We start from the raw sequence: 17,480 nt of genomic DNA on the forward strand, positions 1-17,480 counted from the left end.
CGGCGGAGCTCGGGGGCGCGTCGGAGAGGCGAGGGGGAGGCGGTGGCCGCGGTGGCTCTCGTCGGTGGCGATGGCTGCGTTCGGGTTCGGGCGAGAGAGAGGGAGCAGAGGGGCGGGGCCTCGAGGAAGAGTGAGAGGGGTCCGAGGGGGTGGCGTGGCGCACCTAGCGACGTCCAGGAGCAAGCGGCAAGCATGAGGTGGCCGGTGCGTGCGCGCGCGCGTCGGGCACACGCCCTCCTGCCTACTGGCAAGAGGTTGAAGACGGTGGCGACAGCGGTGGGCTGGGCCGCACAGTGCTGGACCAGCACAGGAGCTGGGCCGGCTCTGGTGGGCTGCACGGGTAACTTCCTTCTCTCTCTCTGTCTTTTATTTTCTGTTCTGTTTTTCTTTTATTTAATTCTTTTGCCACTGTTTTGAATTAAAAATAATAATTCAAACAATGCCAAAGCTCCTCTGAATATTTTATATTGCTAGATGGACTCTTCCAAAAGCTTATAAAATATTTCAGGGGTATTTGAAATTATATTCTAATTATATGAATATAATTCAAATTCAAATAGCTAATGAATTAAATCCAAAGTCCCAAAAATAATTCCTTAAAAATGTTCAATAGTTTGGTTGGGACCAGAACCCTTACTAAAAATTATCAAACATTTAAGAAGAGCACTTTGGAGCAATGAATGAGATTTCTAGGGTTTTTGCCCCTCTTTTATTTAAGTTTTTGAGGCTTCCAAAATTCCTCAGTTCAAGTTTCGAAAATATAGACATGATGCACACATGAAGCTAGCCTAGAGCACTACCAGCAGCTAGGGATGTGACAACTCACCCCCACTAAACAAGAATCTCGTCTCGAGATTCAAGCGTAGGGTAAAATGAAGGGTAACGCAGACTAGTATAATCTTCACGATCCAGGGTGCACTTCAGTTGAACGTTGATTCATTCACCATCATTGTCTTGAAGTCTTGCCTTGAAAAATCCTGTCAACATGACATGGAGGAAAGAAGGAGACTCTAGCAGGGTCGATCTTCTCGAAGATCGAACAACTCACGGAATGAGACATAGGACCATCTCTCAGGTTGAGACACGAGCACACATCCATAGGAATGGAGTGAAGCAGATGAGGAAGGTTCACTAGGTAGACCACAATTTCACGCTTAAGAAGGTGGTAATCGATTGTCAACGTAGCAAGGAGTTGAGTTGCTATGATACCACGACGAAACATCCTGGAGGAGGGTGATTCGTAGATTATTTCCTTAAGTGGCAAAAAGAATTACCTTTGATTCAGAGATCATTGAGACTCTTTAAACCAGCCTAAGGCAATTCTCGAGCAATCGTTTGGAGGGGGTCGGTAGAATGGCATACTCGGACTTGGATGATGTGGATTACCTTGTTGAAGACAACGTAATGGATGAATTTGCTTATCACCGGAAATGGAAGAGACCCATGGTAGAATGGCACATTGGCGGTGCAAGCTGGGAACAAAATGCAAATGCTGGGAATGATTCTGGTAACTGGGGAAGAGCCCAACAATAGGGAGTGAATTCACTGTTTGAATAGGTCATAGCATTGCCGAGGAAACTAAGAGCAAATCCAGATAGTGCCGATGATAACACGTAGCGCTTGTGCGTGCTCTCAAGAACTTGAGCATTTCCACATTCATCAAGGTTTTACCAACATCTGTGTCAAGGGTCCGGTAAACACAACTTACTACCATGATGAATAGCGATGGACGATGCAGATGCGAAGGAGGATAACACTTTCTCAGATTTCACCTTAGCGAGGCCAAGCAAATAAAATCTGGATGATCGACCGAGAGACATTTAGCACTCCGCTTCTAATGTTCTCCTTGATGTGCTAGTGTATCCCATTCATAGATATGGTTTGATATCTAGAACATCAAGTAAAAGGTCGGACTTCGGGATCTCAGAAATCCATAGGGGCAACTAGGGAGTAAATCCTACGAAATCCCTATGGGGGGGTGGCCAACTTCATCAATCAAGATATTATAATAACAGGTCTTCCGGCTGGGTGTGTTGGCCACGACATCCACTTTACCGGTTATCGTGCGACCAATATTATAATTCTTGGGAAATATTCCAACCATCATATCTGCCTGAGATTCAGATCTGGTTGGTGTCAGGATATTCCAGACTCATCGAGTCTAGGAAGAAAAACGAAAGTTTGCAACACAAATCGATGAGATGACGTTGCGAGATTCTCGGGAATGAACTACGATAGCGAACTCCAAAACATGAGCTGGTTCTGCTACGCACGTGTGAACACGATGTTCCAGGCAAACATGATCACAGGGTAGTCTTACAATAAAACACTACCGAGTTCTGGTTGGGAACCATCAGCGAGGATATCGAAGTTCTTTCATAAGTCCAGATTAGCTCTTATGAAGATACTCCTTCTCCTTGAACAAATCAGTCAGTGGCTTGGTGTGCTAGGATACACGTATGGAATGAAGGTTGCAAGTCTCCAGACCACAGAATACTTCGCACGTGTGCATGACTGACTTGCGATGATTCTAGAGGAAGCAACATTGACTTTCTCGAATCCACGGCGGCAACTTGCATCAGATGCACATGAACTGGAGGAAGTCACTTCTTACATCCGAACATATGCTTCATGAACTAGCATGAACAAATGCTTTCAAAAGTTTCCAACACTAGCTTAATGTTCAACAAAATCATGGAGGAGATAAGGATGTTGTCAATGGGCTCAACAACAATTCATCCGGGTTTCCTTTTAAAAGGAATTCCATAGTTAAGTGAACAAGTGATAGCATAGGTCAGACCCAAAAGATATAATGGTGTATACTCGAGGGATCAACCACGAGTAAGACAACATTACGAATATCGTTGGTTCTGGTCTGATTGGATGATAGCCTATACTCAAATTATAGATGGGGTAAGACAATAGGTCCAACAACTGATCACAAGGACCAATTAATGAAGATATCATCTTTCTTCAACACACACACACACACAAAAAGATATCCCTTAACATGAACTAAGTCGGACAAGCTTTTATCTTCCAACTCTCCAAGTTGTTGTTTAGCTTATCCAACTAGCTCAGGGTATCCAACACGGATTCTTGGAGAAGGGGTGGTTTACAGGAATAAACCAACTTGATCACGAACTCAACATAGCGGTCAGGTGACAACCTGGTAATACTTCTGAGAAGATATTCAGAAAATCACGAACCACCGGTATGTTACTAAGCTCGAGAACAATCTTGCTTTTCAGGGCAAGACGATATGATCAATAGAGCAAGGATTTGAAATAATCCTAACTCATCGATCGAGGAGTGAACCAGGAGAATGGACTAGGTAGCATGATCAACCTTAGAATGATGATTCAAAACCAACACGCTAAGAATGAACTTATAGTCCTTTAACTACCCAGCAACGAGGTTGCTAGGCGTATTGATTTCACACATCACGATTCACTTGTCGACATTCCGGTTATAACCACACGGAACCGAGGAATGAGTAATGATGGTGAGAAGTATCACTACGTCAAAATTCATGAGAGTTGGTGCAGTTCTCATGACAATTCTGACATAAAGGGGGTAATACTCCAAGGTAGAACAGAACCAAAAGCTGGGCTGGCATTTTGATCTGCGGAGCACAATTGCTTTGACCCAATCCTAGATATGGAAGAGGTACTGGAGTTTGTTTCTCCTAGTCATTCTGCGATAGAATGGCTTGACGGACCACAAGAGTAATAGGCATCGACAAACGAACGCACGCATACTCTTGACTATCAATTGATAGACGAGGGTCAGAATGCAACTAAAGAGAACAACTCAAAGGAACATATAATTTTCTGAGTTGTGGATGCATAGATTAGTATGTCGAACCAAGTTCAACATATTTCTTCCGGATAACCCATGCAGAAAGGTAGAACTGGCAGAGTCACGATTTATGAATGGAGAACTCCTCAAGAATAATCCTGTTGTGATATTTCAGTTCAACGAGGAACTTCTGCCATAAGTAGTTCATGGTATTTGGAAGAAGAAGATACCACGGACTTCAAGGACTATCGCAAAGGTTACTAATATCCTAAAGGCGCTAGCAATTACTATCAACATGAAGTAGGTAGAGTGAATCTCGGGTTCAAGAACCCAGGAACAGAATACCTACTACTAAGTGGCATCACGGGATGCTTATGAGAATGATGGCCAGAATCATCACACTAGGACATAAATCATGGCTAGACCACTAGATGATCCCCTGAGACACCTAGGGTCATAATAATAACTCCAACATAAAGGTCGAGGCAATAGAATACCTCAACTCAACAATTAGTGTGATTGAGCTGGCATAAAGGAGCATCGAAACCAGAGGGAAAGGATTTTGCAAATGCATCAGACTATTTAGAAACCTGGGATGACTCGGACAGCATAACGGCTGTAAATGCTCAGAAAAGATTTGAGACATTCACAAAAATGGCGGCATAACCACTCAGAAGCACAATATCAAGGTTTGGAGATCAACAGTTAACATACAGAAATAGTAGGAACTGAGCTGAGACTTAAATCCAACAATCTATAAGTCTATGGATTAGTAATACGTGATCCTGATAGAAAGATGAGAAGACCTAGTTCCTTAACCCCGTAGGAAAGATAAGATGACTCAGATCAGAAGGGCATAAGGTATAAGGAGTAAAAAGAGCCTTACGTTCCATCCCACAATCAATTCCCTTATATAACTAAAGCATTTCTAGACTCAACTTCGACCAGTTTGGCTTGGTAATCCTACAGGCAGTCAAGCTCTGATACCAACGCTGTCAGGACCCCGACTCAATGCCACATAGATCTAGCATGTAACCCTTCATATCGCTTTGCGGCCTCACGCACGGTATTCCCACGGGTGTCGCCTTACCTTTACCCGGGACCGTTTGCGCCTTTTGGCACACGTATATGACAGTGTCGCTAGCATCCATATGATAAGGAGCCCGGGCTGACATGGCTAGTCGTAAACCCAAAGTGGCACAGACTTACAGGGACAGGCATCCATGACCCAGCATCGAACGTGTCGGTCATCAACGAGTGAATCCAGGCTGTAGCACTGGGCTAGCAGGACTCCGGTGAACCGGGCTGTAGCGGGCTAACAGGACTCCGGTATTCATCGCGTGACATTTCCCCGAAGGGACAGACACAGGAACGAAGAAGGACACATGCCGGCCAGCCTAAGTGTTCCGGAGCAGCAGCAAGCTACTATGGCTCAGTGGAAACACTAGGAGACATTTCCCGGTAAGAGAGGCTACTAAGGATAAACAACTAGATAGCCAGATCCCACACATACCAAGCATTTCAATAACATACACACAATATGCTCGATATGTGCAAATACAACATGGCATCACAACATGACTCTACGACACAAGTAAATATTCAATAGGCTCCGAGGAGCGAGATATTACAAACATGGGTCTTATGACCCAACAATCAGAGCATACAAGTCAAAGCACAAGCGGAAGCTATCATGTCTGAGTACAGACATCTATAAATGAAAAAGGCTGAGAAGCCTGACTATCTATCAGATCCTGCCGAGCGCACAAGATCGTAGCTGAGGTAACAAGCTAAACGTCGAAGTCCACGCGGAACTACTAGTGAGACCGAAGTCTCTCTGCAAAAACATAAAATAGGCAAACGTGAGTACAAATGTACCCAGCAAGACTTACATCAGAACTAACTACATATGCATCATTATCAACAAAGGGGATGGTGGGGTTTAACTGCAGCAAGCCAGCTTTGACTCGGTGGCTATCCTAAACTACGACTGCAATGTAACTCTTTTGAGGTGGCGCACACGAGTCCACATATTCACCATATCAATACACCACTATGGAACCGCTCCCGTCTCCCTACGAGAACGCCATCCATAGCACTCACACTTATCTTGCGTATTTTAGGGTATCCACTTTCACTTGTCTATGAACTGATATAAGCAACCCAGAAGTCCTTTTCCGCGGACACGGCTATTCGAATAGTTGATGTTAACCCTGCAGGGGTGTACTTCTTCATACATGTTTCCACCACTTAGCGTCTGCACACGTCATGTGCTCGGCAGACTTCAAGCGAAAGCCGACGTGGGTGTAGACCACGACCTACCTAAACACTCAAGTCTCTAGTCCAGGTTTATCGCCTATTCGGGTTCCATCCATGAGGAGATCCGGCCGGAGTTTCGCTCACAGCCCCAAACGATGTGAACAGGGTTCCCGAGATACCAAACGGGCATCCGGTACACCGTGCCACGTACCTACCGCATCACAGCCCACCCCTACGGTCAGCGCTGTCCACGGCCTCCAGTAAGCTGCAAACACCAGAAACTACTTGCAACTCCTGGACAGAGGACTAGGGTGAATAAGAAGTCGAGCGGGGTCATATTTCAGGGCCCAATGTATGGTAGTAGTTGAATCATGGATCACAAACACAGAACTCAGTTCCTAAGGACGGCTTCAATGAGACAACCCACCATGTACTCCTACATGGCCTCTCACCGCTACCTTTACCAAATCGTGTTCACACACTTAGCTCACACACAGTAGGACATGTTCACACGCCTCTGATTCATCCCCGATGAATCAGACCTGACTCAACTCTAAGCAGTAGCAGGCATGACAAACAAACATGAATGAGTAGGCACAACAGGGCTCAAACAACTCGTACTCATGCTAGTGGGTTTCATCTATTTACTGTGGCAATGACAGGTCATGCAAAGGATAAAGGGGTTCAGCTACCGCAGCAAGTAACAGATGAATCGGTGTTGTCCTAATGCAGTAAAAGAGAGCAGGAGCGAGAGAGTAGGATTGTATCGAAATGAACAAGGGGGTTTTGCTTGCCTGGCACTTCTGAAGATAGCATTGAGTCTTCATCAGTGTCAACGATCACATCATCGGTATCACGTCTATCGAGAGGGGACAATTACCGGCAACATAAAAGGGAACACAATCAATGCAATGCACAATATGATGCATGATCATGACATGGCAAAATGAATGTGTTTTGGGCTAATGCAACTAGCAACAGATAAAATGAGGTTGGTTTGAATACAAGATTCAAATTCAAACTCCACATGTGATTATTCAAATGCCATTTAATTGATTTGTGCTAAACAACAGCTATAAGTTGTTCTAACATGCATGAAAATGGTACAGATGGATTCCTTGAATTTTTCTGATAATTTTTCATATATAAATTATTTAATTTGGAGTTACGGTTGAATTTCTATGATTTTTAGAAGTTCTAGGCATTTTCTGAAATTATTAAATCATTTAAGATTTATTTAAATTCCAGAAAGGAATTATTGCGTCATCATGACCTCATAGTGACGTCAGCAGGTCAACGGGCGCCGTCCAGGTCAAACTGACCTGTGGGCCCTGCGTGTCAGTGTCTGGACTAACTAACCTAATTAAAATTAACCCTAACTAACTTAGTTAGCCGGGCGGGGCCCGCATGTCAGTGAGTCAGTGGCTTAACTAAAATAGTTATTAAATTAACCAAAAGTTAGCAGGGGACGGGCCCACACGTCGGTGACCTAGGGGGGTCAAATCCCTGGTCAACCGGGCTAATCCACCCGCGTCTAACCGCCGGCAACGACCAGACGCGGCGGTGGCTCGCCGGAATGGCTGCTCCGGCGCCCATTCGACGCGCGGAGGGGTTCTACAGGGAGCTCGAGCTCGTGCGCATCCAATGGAGCAAGCCAGAGGAGCTGGGGTGGCCTGAGTCGACGGCGGCGAGCTCCAAGGCGGCGGCCGGAGTTCGGGCACCTGCGGGTTTGGCGTTGTGGTGCTCGGGAGGGAAAGCTGGTGGGTTCTACGTGCTCCTGGTGAGGTTTGGAGCACGGTGGTGTGCCCGGCTTTGAGCCACGGTGGCTCTGGCCACGACAGTTACGAGGCACGGCGGCGGCGAGCTCTCGGGTCCGGCGGAAGCAATGGCTAGAGCGGCCAAACGGCATGGGAAGAAGAGGGGAACGGGTCAGCGGCTCACCGCGAGTCCAACGAGCGCGAGGGCGAGGCCGGGGATGCTCTGTGGGCGGCGAATCAAGCGACGACGGCCGTCGGTGCAGAGGAAGAAGATGGCGTCGGTGACGGCGCTCCAGGGCGTCCGGCGTCTTGTGGCTCCGTGGTAGGGACGGGGACGTCACGGCGGAGCTCGGGGGCGCGTCGGAGAGGCGAGGGGGAGGCGGTGGCCGCGGTGGCTCTCGTCGGTGGCGATGGCTGCGTTCGGGTTCGGGCGAGAGAGAGGGAGCAGAGGGGCGGGGCCTCGAGGAAGAGTGAGAGGGGTCCGAGGGGGTGGCGTGGCGCACCTAGCGACGTCCAGGAGCAAGCGGCAAGCATGAGGTGGCCGGTGCGTGCGCGCGCGCGTCAGGCACACGCCCTCCTGCCTACTGGCAGGAGGTTGAAGACGGTGGCGACAGCGGTGGGCTGGGCCGCACAGTGCTGGACCAGCACAGGAGCTGGGCCGGCTCTGGTGGGCTGCACGGGTAACTTCCTTCTCTCTCTCTGTCTTTTATTTTCTGTTCTGTTTTTCTTTTCTTTAATTCTTTTGCCACTGTTTTGAATTAAAAATAATAATTCAAACAATGCCAAAGCTCCTCTGAATATTTTATATTTCTAGATGGACTCTTCCAAAAGCTTATAAAATATTTCAGGGGTATTTGAAATTATATTCTAATTATATGAATATAATTCAAATTCAAATAGCTAATGAATTAAATCCAAAGTCCCAAAAATAATTCCTTAAAAATGTGCAATAGTTTGGTTGGGACCAGAACCCTTACCAAAAATTATCAAACATTTAAGAAGAGCACTTTGGAGCAATGAATGAGATTTCTAGGGTTTTTGCCCCTCTTTTATTTAAGTTTTTGAGGCTTCCAAAATTCCTCAGTTCAAGTTTCGAAAATATAGACATGATGCACACATGAAGCTAGCCTAGAGCATTACCAGCAGCTAGGGATGTGACAAAAGATTAACTGACTCCGCAAAGAATTATTATAGGTTATATGATGGTAATTGATTTTCGTAAATTAAATAAAGCTAATAAGAAAGATCATTACCCTTTACCTTTTATTGATCAAATGCTAGAAAGACTATCCAAACATACACATTTGTGCTTTCTAGATGGTTATTCTGGTTTCTCTCAAATACCTGTGTCAGCGGAGGATCAATCAAAAACTACTTTTACTTGCCCTTTCGGTACCTTTGCTTATAGATGTATGCCTTTTGGCTTATGTAATGCACCTGCTACCTTTCAAAGATGCATGATGGCTATATTCTCTGACTTTTGTGAAAAGATTTGTGAGGTATTCATGGATGACTTCTCCGTTTATGGATCCTCTTTTGATGATTGCTTGAGCAACCTTGATCGAGTTTTGCAGAGATGTGAAGACACTAATATCGTCTTGAATTGGGAAAAGTGCCACTTTATGGTTAATGAAGGCATTGTCTTGGGGCATAAAATTTCTAAAAGAGGTATTGAAGTTGATAAAGCTAAAGTTGATGCTATTGAAAAGATGCCATGTCCCAAGGACATTAAAGGTATAATAAGTTTCCTTGGTCATGCCGGTTTTTATAGTAGGTTCATTAAGGTCTTTTCTAAAATCTCTAGGCCTCTGACAAATTTATTGCAAAAAGATATTCCTTTTGTCTTTGATTATGATTGTGTAGAAGCATTTGAAATACTTAAGAAACCTTTGATCACTTCACCTATTGTTCAGCCACCTAATTGGAATTTACCCTTTAAAATTATGTGTGATGCTAGTGATTATGCTGTAGGTGTTGTTCTAGGGCAAAGGGTTGATAAGAAATTAAATGGTATCCAGTATGCTAGTAAAACTCTTGATACTGTCCAGAGAAATTATGCTACTACTGAAAAAGAATTCTTAGCAGTTTTATTTGCTTGTGATAAGTTCAGACCTTATATTGTTGATTCTAATGTTACTATTCACACAGATCATGCTGCTATTAAATATCTTATGGAGAAGAAAGATGCTAAACCTAGACTTATTAGATGGGTTCTCTTGCTCCAAGAATTTGATTTGCATATTATTGATAGAAAGGGAGCTGAGAACCCCGTTGCAGACAACTTGTCTAGGTTAGAGAATGTTCTTGATGACCCACTACCTATTGATGATAGCTTTCCTGATGAACAATTAGTGGTCATTAATACTTCTCGTACTGCTCCATGGTATGCTGATTATGCTAATTATATTGTTGCTAAATTTATACCACCTAGTTTCACATACCAGCAAAAGAAAAAGTTCTTTTCTGATTTAAGACATAACTTCTGGGATGACCCACACCTTTATAAAGAAGGAGTAGATGGTGTTATTAGACGTTGTGTACCTGAGCATGAACAGGAACAGATCCTACGCAAGTGTCACTACGAACCATATGGAGGACACCACGATGGAGATAGAACTGCACATAAGGTATTGCAATCCGATTTTTTTTGGCCTACTCTCTTCAAATATGCCCGTAAGTTTGTCTTGTCTTGTGATGAATGTCAAAGAATTGGTAATATTAGTAGACGTCAAGAAATGCCTATGAATTATTCTCTTGTTATTGAAACATTTGATGTTTGGGGCCTTCATTATATGGGACCTTTTCCTGCCTCTAATGGATATACACATATTTTAGTTGCTGTTGATTACGTTACTAAGTGGGTATAAGTTATTCCAACTAGTAGTGCTGATCATAACACTTCTATTAAGATGCTTAAAGAAGTTATTTTTCCGAGGTTTGGAGTCCCTAGATATCTCATGACTGATGGTGGTTCATATTTTATTCATGGTGCTTTTCATAAAATGCTTGCTAAGTATGATGTTAATCATAGAATTGCATCTCCTTATCACCCACAGTCTAGTGGTCAAGTAGAGTTGAGTAATAGAGAGCTCAAATTAATTTTGCAAAAGACTGTCAATAGATCTAGAAAGAATTGGTCCAAGAAACTTGATGATGCATTGTGGGCCTATAGAACTGCATATAAAAATCCTATGGGTATGTCTCTATATAAGATGGTTTATGGAAAATCATGTCACTTACCTGTAGAACTTGAACATAAAGCATATTGGGCTATTAAAGAGCTCAACTATGACTTCAAACTTGCCGGTGAGAAGAGGTTATTTGATATTAGCTTAGTTGATGAATGGAGAACCCAAGCCTATGAGAATGCCAAGATGTTCAAAGAAAAAGTTAAAAGATGGCATGACAAAAGAATACAAAAGCGAGAATTTAACGTAGGTGATTATGTGTTGCTATTCAACTCTCGTTTAAGGTTTTTTGTAGGAAAACTTCTCTCTAAATGGGAAGGTCCTTACATTATCGAGGAAGTCTATCATTCCGGTGCCATAAAAATCAACAACTTCGAAGGCACAAGTCCGAGGGTGGTGAACGGTCAAAGAATCAAACATTATATCTTAGGTAATCCTATAAATGTTGAAACTAATATTATTGAAACCGCAACCCCAGAGGAATACATAAGGGACACTTTCCAGAATGTTTCAAACTCCGAAAAGGAATAGGTATGTGGTACGGTAAGTAAACCGACTCCAAAACAGTTCTAATGGAAATTTTTCTCCTTTTTGGAATATTTAAGAATTTAGGAAAGCAAGAAGTAATCAGGGAAGGACACGAGGCCTCCACGAGGGTGGAGGGCGCGCCCACCCTTACTGGGCGCGCCCCCCTGTCTCATGGGCACCTCGTGTGCCTCCCAGACTCCGTTTTCTTGCACAATACTTCTCTTGGTCGGTAAAAATTCATTATATAATCTCCCGAAGGTTTTGACCACCGTATCACGCAAAAATCTTCTGTTTTCGTTTCGAGCTGTTTTTCTGACAAATCTAGAGCATCATGACGTCACCCTCCTCCAACAATGACGACAAGGATGCTTGGCTATTGAAGATAGAGCTGAAAAGAGAAGAACCGGAGGAGATCAACAAGGATGAAGGGATCAAGAAGGCCATGGAGGATCAAGCTCCGACGGTGGAAGAAGAAGACATCCCTCAACCTCTACCTAACCTCTTTACCCCAACTAAGATTGAAGCTTTCAAGATGTTGAGTTAGCTCGTATACAAAACAAGTATCTCACATAGAAAAATATTTTGTTGAAGGATCATATCATCGCACTCAAGGGCATTATCTGCAAGTTGGAGGAGCTTCTACGCTTGATGTGTGATTATCCACAATCATCATCACCACCTTCATCACCTCCGAGGACATAATCACATGGGTATAGGCACTCCCCTTGGCAACTGCCAAGCTTGGGGGAGGTGCCCCTGTATCGTATCACCATCGCACTCCTATGTTTACCGTTTTTCTTGTTTGATACTTTAAGTAATATCTTGATCTAGTAGAATGAAGTTTTAGTATGAATTAGTTTTGAGTTTTGCTTTGTGATCCCTTTATGTAATCAAGTCTGTGAGCTATATAATAAAGATTAGTGTTGAGTCAAGGGCTTTGCTGTCTTGCTATGATCTTGAGAAAATAGTAAGAATAAAAAGAATAAAAGAGTTCATATTGATCTTATGGATAGTAATGACTTCACATATAAACAGTATGGGACTTAAAAGTTGTTGAAAGTCGAAACATAGTTTTGGTCATCATTGCAATTAATAGGAAGTTATAAAGAAAGAGAGGGTTTCACATATAAATATACTATCTTGGACATCTTTTATAATTGTGATCACTCATTATGTATGACATGCTAAAGAGTTGATTGTGAGCACTCATTAAGGAAGACAATGTAATATCTTGGACATCTTTTCACATATAAATATACTATCTTGGACATCTTTTATAATTGTGAGCACTCATTAAGGAAGACAATGTAATGGTTTATGTTTTCTCACATCTCAGTTAAAGTATATTGTCATGGATCATTCAAACATGTTGAGCTTTCCTTTCCACCTCATGCTAGCCAAAATTCCTTGCACCAAGTAGAGATACTACTTGTGCTTCCAAATATCCTTAAACCTAGTTTTGCCATGAGAGTCCACCATACCTACCTATGGATTGAGTAAGATCCTTCAAGTAAGTTGTCATGTTGCAAGCAATAAAAATTGCTCTCTAAATATGTATGACTTATTAGTGCGGAGAAAATAGGCTTTATACGATCATGTGATATGGAAGTAATAAAAGCGACAGACTGCACAATAAAGGTTCATATCACAAGTGGCAATATAAGGTGACGTTCTTTTCCTTTAAGATTTTGTGCATCCAACCCTAAAAGCACATGACAACCTCTGCTTCCCTTTGCGAAGGGCCTATCTTTTACTTTATGTCTTTTACTTAATGCAAGAGTCAAGGTGATCTTCACCTTTCCCTTTTTCATTTTATCCTTTGGCAAGCACCTCGTGTTGGAAAGATCCTGGTATATATATCCAATTGGATGTAAGTTAGCATGAACTATTAATGTTGACATCACCCAAAGGTGAATACGTTGGGAGGCAACATTATAAGCTCCTATCTTTCACAGTGTCCGATTAAAACTTCATAACCATAAGTATTGCGTGAGTGTTAGAATTGTAGAAGACTATATGATAGTTGAGTATGTGGACTTGTTGAAAAGATTTATTCTTGACTCTTTACGATGTTATGATAAATTGAAATTGCTTCAATGACTAAGATTATCGTTTGATAGTTCTCAATAAAGTTTCTGAACCATACTTGATAGTGTGAACAGATTGTTACTTGAGCATAAGAATGATATGACAAAATATATGTATGTTGTTGTTATAAGAATGATCATGATGCCCTCATGTCCGTATTTTATTTTTATCGACACCTCTATCTCTAAACATGTGGACATATTTTTCGATTTTGGCTTCCGCTTGAGGACAAGCGAGGTCTAAGATTGGGGGAGTTGATACGTCCATGTTGCATCATGCTTTTATATCGATATTTATTGCAGTATGGGCTGTTATTACACATTGTGTCACAATACTTATGGCTATTCTCTCTTACTTTACAAGGTTTATCATGAAGAGAGAGAATGCCGGCACCTGGGATTCTGGCTGGAAAAGGAGCAAATATTGGAAACCTATTATGCATAGCTCCAAAAGTCCTGAAACTCCACAAAAGTCATTTTGGAATTAATAAGAATTATTGAGCAAAGAAAGTACCAGAGGGGGCCGACACCCTGGCTAGGAGGGTGGGGGGCGCCCCCCCTACTGGGCATGCCCCCTGTCTCCTGGGCCCCCTGGTGGCCCTCCGGTGCCCATCTTCTGCTATATGAAGGCTTTTACCCTAGAAGTAATCATAAGCAAGCTAACGGGACGAAACTCTACCGCCACGAGGCAGAACCCTGGCAGAACCAATCTAGGGCTCCGGCAGAGCTAATCTACCATCGGCATCACCAACGATCCTCTCATCAGGAGGGGGTCAATCTCCATCAACATCTTCACCATTAGCATCTCCTCTCAAAACCCTAGTTCATCTCTTGTATCTAATCTTGTATCAAAACCACAAATTGGTACTTGTGGGTTGCTAGTAGTGTTGATTACTCCTTGTAGTTGATGCTAATTGGTTTACTTGGTGGAAGATCATATGTTCAGATCCTTAATGCATATTAATACTCCTCTGATCATGAACATGAATATGCTATGTGAGTAGTTACGTTTGTTCCTGAGGACATGGGTGAAGTCTTGCTATTAGTAGTCATGTGAATTTGGTATTCGTTCGATATTTTGATGAGATGTATGTTGTCTCTCCTCTAGTGGTGTTATGTAAACGTCGACTACATGACACTTCACCATTATTTGGGCCTAGAGGAAGGCATTGGGAAGTAATAAGTAGATGATGGGTTGCTAGAGTGACAGAAGCTTAAACCCTAGTTTATGCGTTACTTCGGAAGGGGCTGATTTGGATCCACAAGTTTCATGCTATGGTTAGGTTTACCTTAATACTTCTTTTGTAGTTGAGGATGCTTGCAATAGGGGTTAATCATAAGTGGCATGCTTGTCCAAGAAAGGGTAGTAACCAAGCACCGGTCCACCCACATATCAAATTATCAAAGTACCGAACATGAATCATATGAGCGTGATGAAACTAGCTTGGCGATAATTCCCATGTGTCCTCGGGAGCGCTTTTCTCATTATAAGAAATTGTCCAGGATTGTCCTTTGCTAGAAAAAGGATTGGCCCACCTTGATCCAACTTATTTACTTTCATTCTTGTTACCCGTTACAAATTATCTTATCACAAAACCATTTGTTACCTACAATTTCAGTGCTTGTAGAGAATAACTTACTGAAAACCGCTTGTCATTTCCTTATGCTCCTCATTGGGTTTGACACTCTTACTTATCGAAAGGACTACGATAGATCCCCTATAATTGTGGGTCATCAGCATGCTACAGCCACAGCTCGACCGTCCCCCTTGGAGGAACCTCATTGGTGAAGAACCGCGGGAGTCGGATCCAGGTGTCAGGGGGCATCGCTGCCCACACCACAAACTCACATGAGCTCCACCTTCGCTAGGCGTCTCTCGACGGCGCACTCCTTCGTCTTGAGCGCGAGCGTACATGGGAAGAGGGAAGCCAGGTGGAGGCCTCGATTGCCAAGGCCTGGGCACCTCTCGCCCCGCACGGGCATCATGAGGAAGGCGGAGTCGTTTCTTTGGCAGGTGAGGATCAGGCCCCTCCTGAAGGGCCTTCCCCTTCTCAGCCACAGAATACCTTCTGATCGGCGCCATGGAGGTAAGATGGAGAAGAAGAGGAGCAGGCGGAAGCAAGATGAAAGCAAGATGGGCAGCGGCTCCGTCCGCCCGCACATTTATAGCCGGGAGAATGTAAATCGTTGGGCTCCCATGATCTCCGGTAATGATGATTTTCTCTGCATGCAACATGCAGTTGTCAAGTCGAACAGTTGTCGAGGCAGCATGGCGAAGCGGAGTCACCCACGTCCTATTAACCGCCACGCGTCGTCAAGTCCGCGGGCGGTTAGGGCCCGTGGTGCTCCGCACTTGCCCTTTGGCTTTGCCTGGAAGCCAAGTCCGAGCGCGCCTTGGGCCCGGGGGCTACTGTCGGCATCCTGGATACTGGGGTATCAATCCCTGCCTGCCTACGGCCCATCACGCATCTTAATTGACGGCCCAGAACGGCCTAGCTTGAACACCAACACCACAAGACCCTCGCGAGGGGCCAAGCCTTACGAGGCGGGCGATGCCAAGACCCCGAAGGAGTCTTCCTACTCAGGCTGGCTCCTGAGGGGTGGAGAGTTCTATGCAGGTGTCACACCCTGATTTTCATGCCATAACACCCTGATAAAGTGTGGTTTGACAAAAACTTTTGCATTATTTGGCTTCTTATTTGAGTTGGCTTTCTCTCTGTGATTTTCACGTGCTCTTTAGAGTCAACACAACTCAACCTTCTATACTTCATCTCCTTGCTCCAAACTTCTGCCCAATGATCATACCATGTGTATAGAACAAAATAGAATTTTCTTACAAAAAGAATTTGGCCAAAAAGAATTTTTCTAAATGTAGTTTTCGAAAACCCCCTAAATTGAGGTTTGCACTTCATGTACTTTATTTGGGGTATGAAAAATCTTTCAAAGAGTATGTTTGACTCCTATTAGGTATAAGACTACCAAAAACCACAACAATATAATTTTTAAAAGTTATTTTTCTATTTTATTTAAGGGCTTTTTCTTTAGGCCAGAAATGGTCTTTAATAGGTTAAATTTATTTGAATGTTTTAAAAGTATTTGTGAAAATTTATGGAAACTCAGTGGACATATATTGTCCATATATAAGAGTTTCAACACATGGTCATGTTCAAAATATTGGTCAAACCCCTCAAAAACCCTTTTTGGATATTTCAAGCTTTTGGAATATTTACAAAGGAAATATTCTCTAAAAATTCCAAGAAATTTATAGCATGTCACATATGACATATTGGATGATCTTGCCAAGCCTCATGTCTTGGAGAACAACATAACATCACCAAATTTCCTCAAAACCATCTCTGTCCATTTTGAAGTTTGAGCAACTCTACATTGCCAAACATGTCCAGATGTTCTCAAACTTGGTGCACATGCTCCAATGGTCTAATTTTGTATCTAGACCAAAAGGCACAAGTTGGAGAAAATGATATCTTGATCAAAGTGCCTGAAAACCCTCTCTGTCCAGAATCAAATTTGAACAACTTTACATTGTCAACTTTCTTATTTTGCTCTCAACCTTTGTGGGCATGCTCTAAACCCCAAATGATGACACTACACCAAGTGGTGCACCAAGGAGAAGAGTTTAGCTTAGCTAGATCTAAGCAAGTCCATTTCGGTCGATTTCAAGGGTTTACAAAACTTACATTGTCAACTTTGCCCAAATAAGCTCAAAATTGGAGGAAGGCCCTAATTATATGTGCCATTTCACCCTGTGGAGTCTCATGCCAAATGGAATTCATTTACCTGTCCAAACCATCAACAAACACCTTCTGCCACTTTACCAAAACAACTACTTTGACCTCTTC

Source organism: Triticum dicoccoides, chromosome 3B (genome assembly GCF_002162155.2).
Source record: "Triticum dicoccoides isolate Atlit2015 ecotype Zavitan chromosome 3B, WEW_v2.0, whole genome shotgun sequence".
Lineage (NCBI taxonomy): Eukaryota > Viridiplantae > Streptophyta > Magnoliopsida > Poales > Poaceae > Triticum > Triticum dicoccoides.